The sequence below is a fragment of the Salvia hispanica genome, unplaced genomic scaffold, assembly GCF_023119035.1.
Source record: "Salvia hispanica cultivar TCC Black 2014 unplaced genomic scaffold, UniMelb_Shisp_WGS_1.0 HiC_scaffold_1087, whole genome shotgun sequence".
Taxonomy (NCBI): domain Eukaryota; kingdom Viridiplantae; phylum Streptophyta; class Magnoliopsida; order Lamiales; family Lamiaceae; genus Salvia; species Salvia hispanica.
In genome coordinates, this window is record NW_025951346.1 from 47,332 (window position 1) to 54,552 (window position 7,221).

At 36.3% G+C, this 7,221-nt stretch overlaps 1 pseudogene; it reads right to left on the reverse strand.

The window, feature by feature from the left end:
- Positions 1 to 2,218: 2,218 nt before the first annotated feature.
- Positions 2,219 to 3,670, reverse strand: LOC125197925 (annotated as a pseudogene).
- Between the last annotated feature and the right edge of the window lie 3,551 nt (positions 3,671 to 7,221).

Consider the following 7,221-nt stretch of genomic DNA (forward strand, 5'->3'; position numbering starts at 1 on the left):
TAGAAATATGAGATCACCCCATCATCTGAAGGCATGATGCAGTGACTGAGTTGCAGGACTTGAAGAAGAACCAAAGTGATACCACATGAATTTCCAGTTCTCAACAAAATGGCAGGCATCTCCCTTTTGTAGTCACTCAAATACTCTCTCATGACCTCCTCCACAAAACTTAGATGATGGAAGTGGAAGCTCCTCACTGAGGGTCATCCTTACTATCACAAGAGATTTCGATAGTTGCCAGAGTCAAATGAGAAGGTAATACATCTTTGTGTGCTTATAATTCTTCTGTTAGCATTCGTGATACATAGGTTTTAACTAGTTGAAAAACATTCTTAATTGTTACCATGTGTTTCTTCCTTCAAATTTAATGAAAAAGAGGATTAATTCTTAAGATATATGTCTCTCTGTCTCTGGGCCATGACAATGGAATGTGATATTCAGTAGGTAAAAAGGTAGAACTCATGTCCAGTTGATCCTATATTTTCCTTTAGAGCGATCCTTTTTTGTGTATGCATAAATAATGTTTCGGTGTCATACTTTATTGAAGTGCAAGGCACACTAAACTGCTACTTTTTTAATCTCTGGACCACATGCTATGAAATTGAGAAACTCTTATTACTATACAAAAGTAAACTATCAATATTAAAGAAACATATTAACAGAGATATTTTAGCACAGGACATAGCTATGTAGTGGTTTCCATATCAAAGTATTGAGCTGTAAACATCAACTTAATCAAATCTGAAATATCTTGCCTGGAGTATTACTTTTTTCCTGGGGCCACATATATGTTATATGTATGCGTAGTGGATCCAAAGTTAAATAAGAGGGCCATTGTTTATTGTTTTTCTACAACATTTTTATTGGATGAAATATTATTATATATTTTGTCGCAAAAGTATTACTACTAAATTGCTCATTGCCTCCCAAATGGTCCCTTAATATCTAAAAGCAGTGTGGAAGAGAGCAATTTGCTGCTGTTGTCTGTTGAATTACGAGTTTTCTTTCTCGTTCCACTCTCCCTTTTGTGGAAGGAATGAGCTTATGCAGTAAGATACAGAGTGGTTGAGTGAGTTATATTTTTATATGCAGAATGGTTATACTATAATATAAGGCGACATACACTTTTTAGGTTGCTTCTTGCAATGTTTATTCCTTCCTTGACAAAGCTTATTCTGGTGACTTTTAACGATTTAGGTGAGATCCAAGACACACCCTCTTCATATGTATATCCATTAAATTAAATCACAACAGTTTGTTGGCTTCTTCATCTTTTTCTTAGAGAATCACCCCTGTAATTTGACTGCACTTTATATCAACCAAAGTTGAATGGCATATAATTTTATTGTATGGTTTTGGAAAAGACCAGTCTTCGGATTCTGTTGCGTGCTTTTTAGACTAACACCGCGGCCATTAAAGTAATTATTCCTTTCATAATCTTGTTTTAGCATAGTTTATTGGGTTCATTTTTAGACTAATACCGCGTTTTAGAGCTCATTAAAGTAATTATTCCTTTCATAATATTGTTTTAGCATTGTTTATTGATATCTTTTTTGCTTAAAAAATAAAGGATATTGCCTCAAAAATTTTTCAAAAATTTGTTTTTTCGCCAATTTTGAACTTGACATGTAATATGACAAACTTAAATAATTGTTGAATTTTTCCACCAGCAATAAACTTTAACTACATTAAAATGAAGTGAATAACCATATCTAGCTTCTAGTGACTAAGTAATCGCATAGTAGTAACAAGTAACTATCATTTTTCAATGGTAACCATATCTTATGTGATGTAATAACAAATAAAATGTAGCCGGATTTTGTTGCTAGTGGAAAAAATTCAATAACTCTTTAAGTTTGTGATATTATACGGCGAGTTGAAAATTTGTGGGAACAAATAAACTTTTAGAAAGTGTCGTCAATATCTCATACATAAAGTAAAACAAACCTACAATCGTGGTCTGTGGAATTGCATGTTCAGCAGTTAGCAAAATCCCTTGTTTTCTGGACTTTTTTGTGTGGAGCAACAACATTATTCTTCATTTCTCTACTCAATCCTTATGAAAAAGGAAAACAAAAATAAACCTTTACCTTCAAAATTCAAATACAATCTCCAATTAACTGACACCTTCAAGAAAAAATGTATCCCCCAAAAAACAAAAAATTCAAATACAAAAACCAACTAACTGATGTAATTACACATTCAAGAACCCAAAAAACACAAAAACAATCACACTCTGTCATGAAAATCCTATCTAAAAAACAGGATAAATACAAAAAAACAAAACATTCAACTGAGAAACCTCAATTTATTGTCATTGTCTCCATTTATATGATGATGATCAGAAGCAGCAGCAGGAACCCACCAAACCCTCAAGCTCTTATCAAGACTCCCACTATACAACATGAACCCCCCGCCGCCGCCAACCCTGAGCGGCGACGCCTGCAAACACTTGACCGGCCCTTGGTGCCCCCTTATCACCATATGCCTACACACCCCACCCCCACCTCCCTCCTCCACACACACACCTTATCCGCCGACCCACTGCACATCATCCTCTCCCCATCAAACACAAACACAGCACCGCCGTCTCATGCGCCCTCACGTCACAAACCCCCTCCACCCTCGCCCAGCTCCACCCCATCAAGCTCCCGTCCGAGCCACCCCGTACACAAAACCCTCAGTGACCACCACAGCATTGAAGGAAACATCCTTGTGCCCCTCCAACACCTTTTTGCAAGAATGCTGCCCCTTTCCCCCGGGCCCCCTCGCCCACGCCTTGATCCTCCCGTCGGCCGAGCCCGAGTAGACCGAGCCTCCCCTCGCGGCAATGCTGTTGATGGCGTCGTCGTGCGCCTTGATGGACTCGAGGCATTTAAAATCGGAAACGCGCCACACCTTGATGGTCTTGTCCCAGGAGCCGGAGTAGATGAGGCCGGCGGAGACGGAGACGGCGAGGCAGGAGATGGTGTCGGCGTGCTCGATCCAGAGGAGCTTGTGGTGGCGCCGCGTCTGGACGTAGTTGCTCTGCTTCATGAATTTCCCCAAGTAGTCCTTGGTGGTGGGGAGCGTGTCGATGAGCTTGAACACATTCTCGGAGCTTCGGGAGACCTTCCAAGCCCTAATTCGGCTGTCCTGGTGCGCGGTGAAGACTCTGTTTCCGGCGGCGACGAGGGCTTTGACGGCGCCGTCGCCCTGGCCGAATTTGGTGAATTGGCGGAGATCGGGGTGCTGCCAGACGATGATGTCCTTGGCCTGGGAGGCGCTGAGGATGAACTCGCCGCAGAGGGCGAGGCAGGAGACGGATCCGACGTGGCCGGAGAGGACGGCTAGGGATTTGTAGGATTGGGAGGAGGAAATTGGGGCGGAGGCGGCGGTGAGCTTGAATTTGAAATCTTGGAAATTGTATCGGAATGAAGGCGCGGGGCTTTCTGATTCGGCGTCGCTGCTGTTGCTGCTGCTGCTGGTGTTGCTCGGCGTCGAGCTTGTTGATAGCAATGGCGTGTGTTCTTGAAGCATCATTTCCCCCCTTTTTTGTTGATTGAACGAATTGAATTGAATCAATAAAGTGGTGTATTTTGCATGAAATGAGAGAAACAAGAAAGGGAATTTCCAAGTATATGTAGAGAGAGAGGAGCGGAGATGGGAGAGAAAATGGAATTTTCATGGGTTTTTTGGGCTGTAATTTAATCGAGAGGGAAAGGGGAGGGGGCGGTGCAACGGCTACTTTGAAAACTACCGAATTTTAGAAAAAGGGGTATTTTGGGGATTCCGCTGTATTTCCTTCTTTTTTAAGCTGGAAAGAACTCACTATAATCGTTTAATAAAGAAATTGGGATGTTAACATTGATATAGTATAGGCTAGACTGACCAATTATGGGCTGCCAGCTAATGGTGTGGGGGTAAATTAGTGAATTGAAATGTGGGATTACTTTGAGTTGGGGTTTTATGGAAGGAAGTGGACAAAGAAACGAATACTTATGGAGTTAGTAGTCTTGTGAATTGTAATTAAGTCGAATTGAGTCCAACATGTCATTATTTGGATTTGATTGGATTAACGTATCATTGTTGACTTGTTGTTAATGTTATTTTTACGTTTGAGTGCAAAGAATATTTATATAAGATGCCAGAATTCAGGGTGGTGATGAAGATGTTAGATTGTTGGTGATCGAGTTCTAATCTAGGGTTTAGAGTTTAAGGTTAAAGTAATGAGGTTTGACAACTATATCCACAAAGTCATATGTTGGCAAATCTAGGATTAAAGCAATGAGGCATCAACTACATTGATCCGACTATAGCGACTAAGTCATTTATTTACACATATATTGTACATTGTACAGTGGAGTTAGTACAAATAAAGCAGACGATGGGTGGTGGCCATACTTAACTTATGCACTTCACGTCTGTGTCCATCCCAAAAAAATAAAATATGTTTGTTTATCGTAAAGCAAAAATATACATATGCTTAAACACGAATATACTAAGTCTCGCATCCCGTGAATTTAAATGATATACACATTGCATTTTTATCACATAAAATTATTATGTCTACGTTGTCACTCTGCATTTTTAGTCTTGTAAACCTTTGTTAAGTGTCGCATGCCACGGGAATAAAATGCATGATTCATATTTGAATTTATACTAGTACTATCTAAAGAATAGTGAGGTGTGTGCATGATTCCACTAGTGTACAAATTACAATACATATCATTTTATGCATAATCATATATGGAGTACTTATTATACATTTTTTAATATAATTAGTTATATTTTGTGGATTGAGCTTTGGTTTGAGTTTAAAAGGTAGTCCATTAAAATGTTGTCTTGTCGTGCTCATACCGTGAAACTTAAAATGGATTCACATGTTTAGTACTCCTATTTTAATTTGGTGTTCAAAATTCGAAATCTGAGTATTTTGTTACAAAAGTTTCTTTTAAAATTTCTGCCATCGCCCCTGCCCCTGAATTCTTATATTTTACTCATATAATGTTTCGAAATAATTTTGTACTATCAGTAAGAACAGTGGGAAACATATCATGAATAAATTATACCGTACATAAATAACAGTAGGGCACCATTTTGAGAATATCCTCTATCAATTTTAGAATAATATTAAGTCAAAATTCCCCATTCTTTATTCAAGTCAAAAGTACTGACATGAATTCTCTCATTCAATTTATAATACTATCAAGTTGGTGAGACAACAAAGTAATTATATAAATTTTGGTTAGACACTTTCTTTGAATACACCTATTTTTTTTAAAAAAAAGTTGTGCAAAAGTGCCATACTATATTCAAAGCTTTTGGTTTGGTTAACTGGACCACGTACAAACTTGAATTGAAATGCACACATTTTTACTTGCAAGGTACAATTCTATGGTTTTATACTAGTACTAGTATGGTGGACCAATGTTACCAAACATTGTGTATGTATATAAAAACTAGTACTATTGTATTTTAAAATTAACCTCCCCCTTCTTCACGCGTGTTTCTTGATTTTGGAGACTTTTTCTTTAAGGTAAAATAAAGGCACACTTTTTTTGTGATTAAGTTATTTGTGAATATCTAAGTTGTAATACTAATGTTTTAGATCTATTTTTATTTGCAATTAATTTTCGACGAATTCATTTCATCTTGGCTAGTTGAAACTTGAAGTTGCATACTAGTATATCATTTAGTATTCGACTATTTAAGTCACAGAAGTATTTCATGTATCAATTTCAATATTAATTTGGAGGTAATCGGAAAATATGTGGAAAACAACAAAACTTAAATTTTGTGGCTTTTTAGAAGTTTATTTTTCTGTTCCTGTGCAAAAGTAGAAATTGATGAAAATAGTTCTTATATTTGGACACACAAATCACATCGTCAATTTATTCTTTTTTCTTTACGGTTGTCAAAGTTTAATGTGAAATTTAATTTCCCTACGATCTAATTTATTGGGCCTAACATCTTATTTCGGAACTATGAAGCTTAAATGATATAAGGCTCAAAATATTTGTAGGTATAATTATTAATATTTCCACAAAGCATTTATATGTATCATGGATTTTTTTTTGAAATCTATCTATATGGCGTAATTTTTATGTTGCATACACTATTTCAAAAGAACTCCACATAATCTTTAACTCTGCTGATTATTTTCTAGTTATTAGATCAAGGGTATCCACCAACAAACTCATATCTATTTGTAGACACGGGTGGGACGATCTAACGATTTAAAGCTGATTTTAACTCCTTTTTGGAGGTTATATATTTTAATATAAGTAATTAATTATTAACGATTTAAAGCTGATTTTAACTCCTTTTTGGAGGTTATATATTTTAATATAAGTAATTAATTATTATAGTTCATAGGCACGGCTTAGGTGTGTTAATTATCCAGTTCACGGTAGTCCAAACTCTAATTTCATTTTTTTCAAACTCAATTCTTAAAAGCCCAATTTTTGCTCTATACCATTTACCTTGGTTTCTTCTGAGCCCAGTTTTTTTATGGCCTAAATTTCTATACACCAAATACACACACAAAAAAACATCTTCATTTGATAATTTGGAGGTACTCCATATAATTCTACTCCAATTGGATTGGCCTATTGAAAAGAATATTTGTTAAACGCAAAAATGTGGGTGAGTCTAGATTATTATTCCCTAATTAGGCTAACAATTTAATAATAACGTAAGAGGCACGCAATAAACAAAAATTAGTCAATCTCAATTTTGGTTAGGATTTAATAATCGGAATGCACGGTACATCCCAAATCATTGATGCTGATTTTTTTCTGAATCTAAGCTGCTATGATGCCAAGTTGATTTGGATATATTGATTTTCCAAATGCATGTAACGTGATTCTTTCATATTCCATTAACTCATTTCCTCATTTCTCCCATTTGCTAATTTTTCTCGTCTTCTGGTTCCATTGTTATTTTATCAAATTTGAAACTCTGTTAGTTATACATAGAAAATTGTGATGACATATAGCTCATTATGTTTGAGCCTTGAGGAATTGGCTTCTGACATTTTGTTTTGCTTTGCTTAGAATTCCAACGATTTGGTCGAATAATGATATTGGGTGCGAGTGTGATGGTTTATTTCTTGGATACAATCTTTTCAATATTAATTAATACTAGTATCTTTTTTAGAAGATTTGCATGTTTTTAAGGGTTGATAGAGTATACTATTTGGAACAAAGAAAAAATAAATGACCTAACTTTGACAGTATG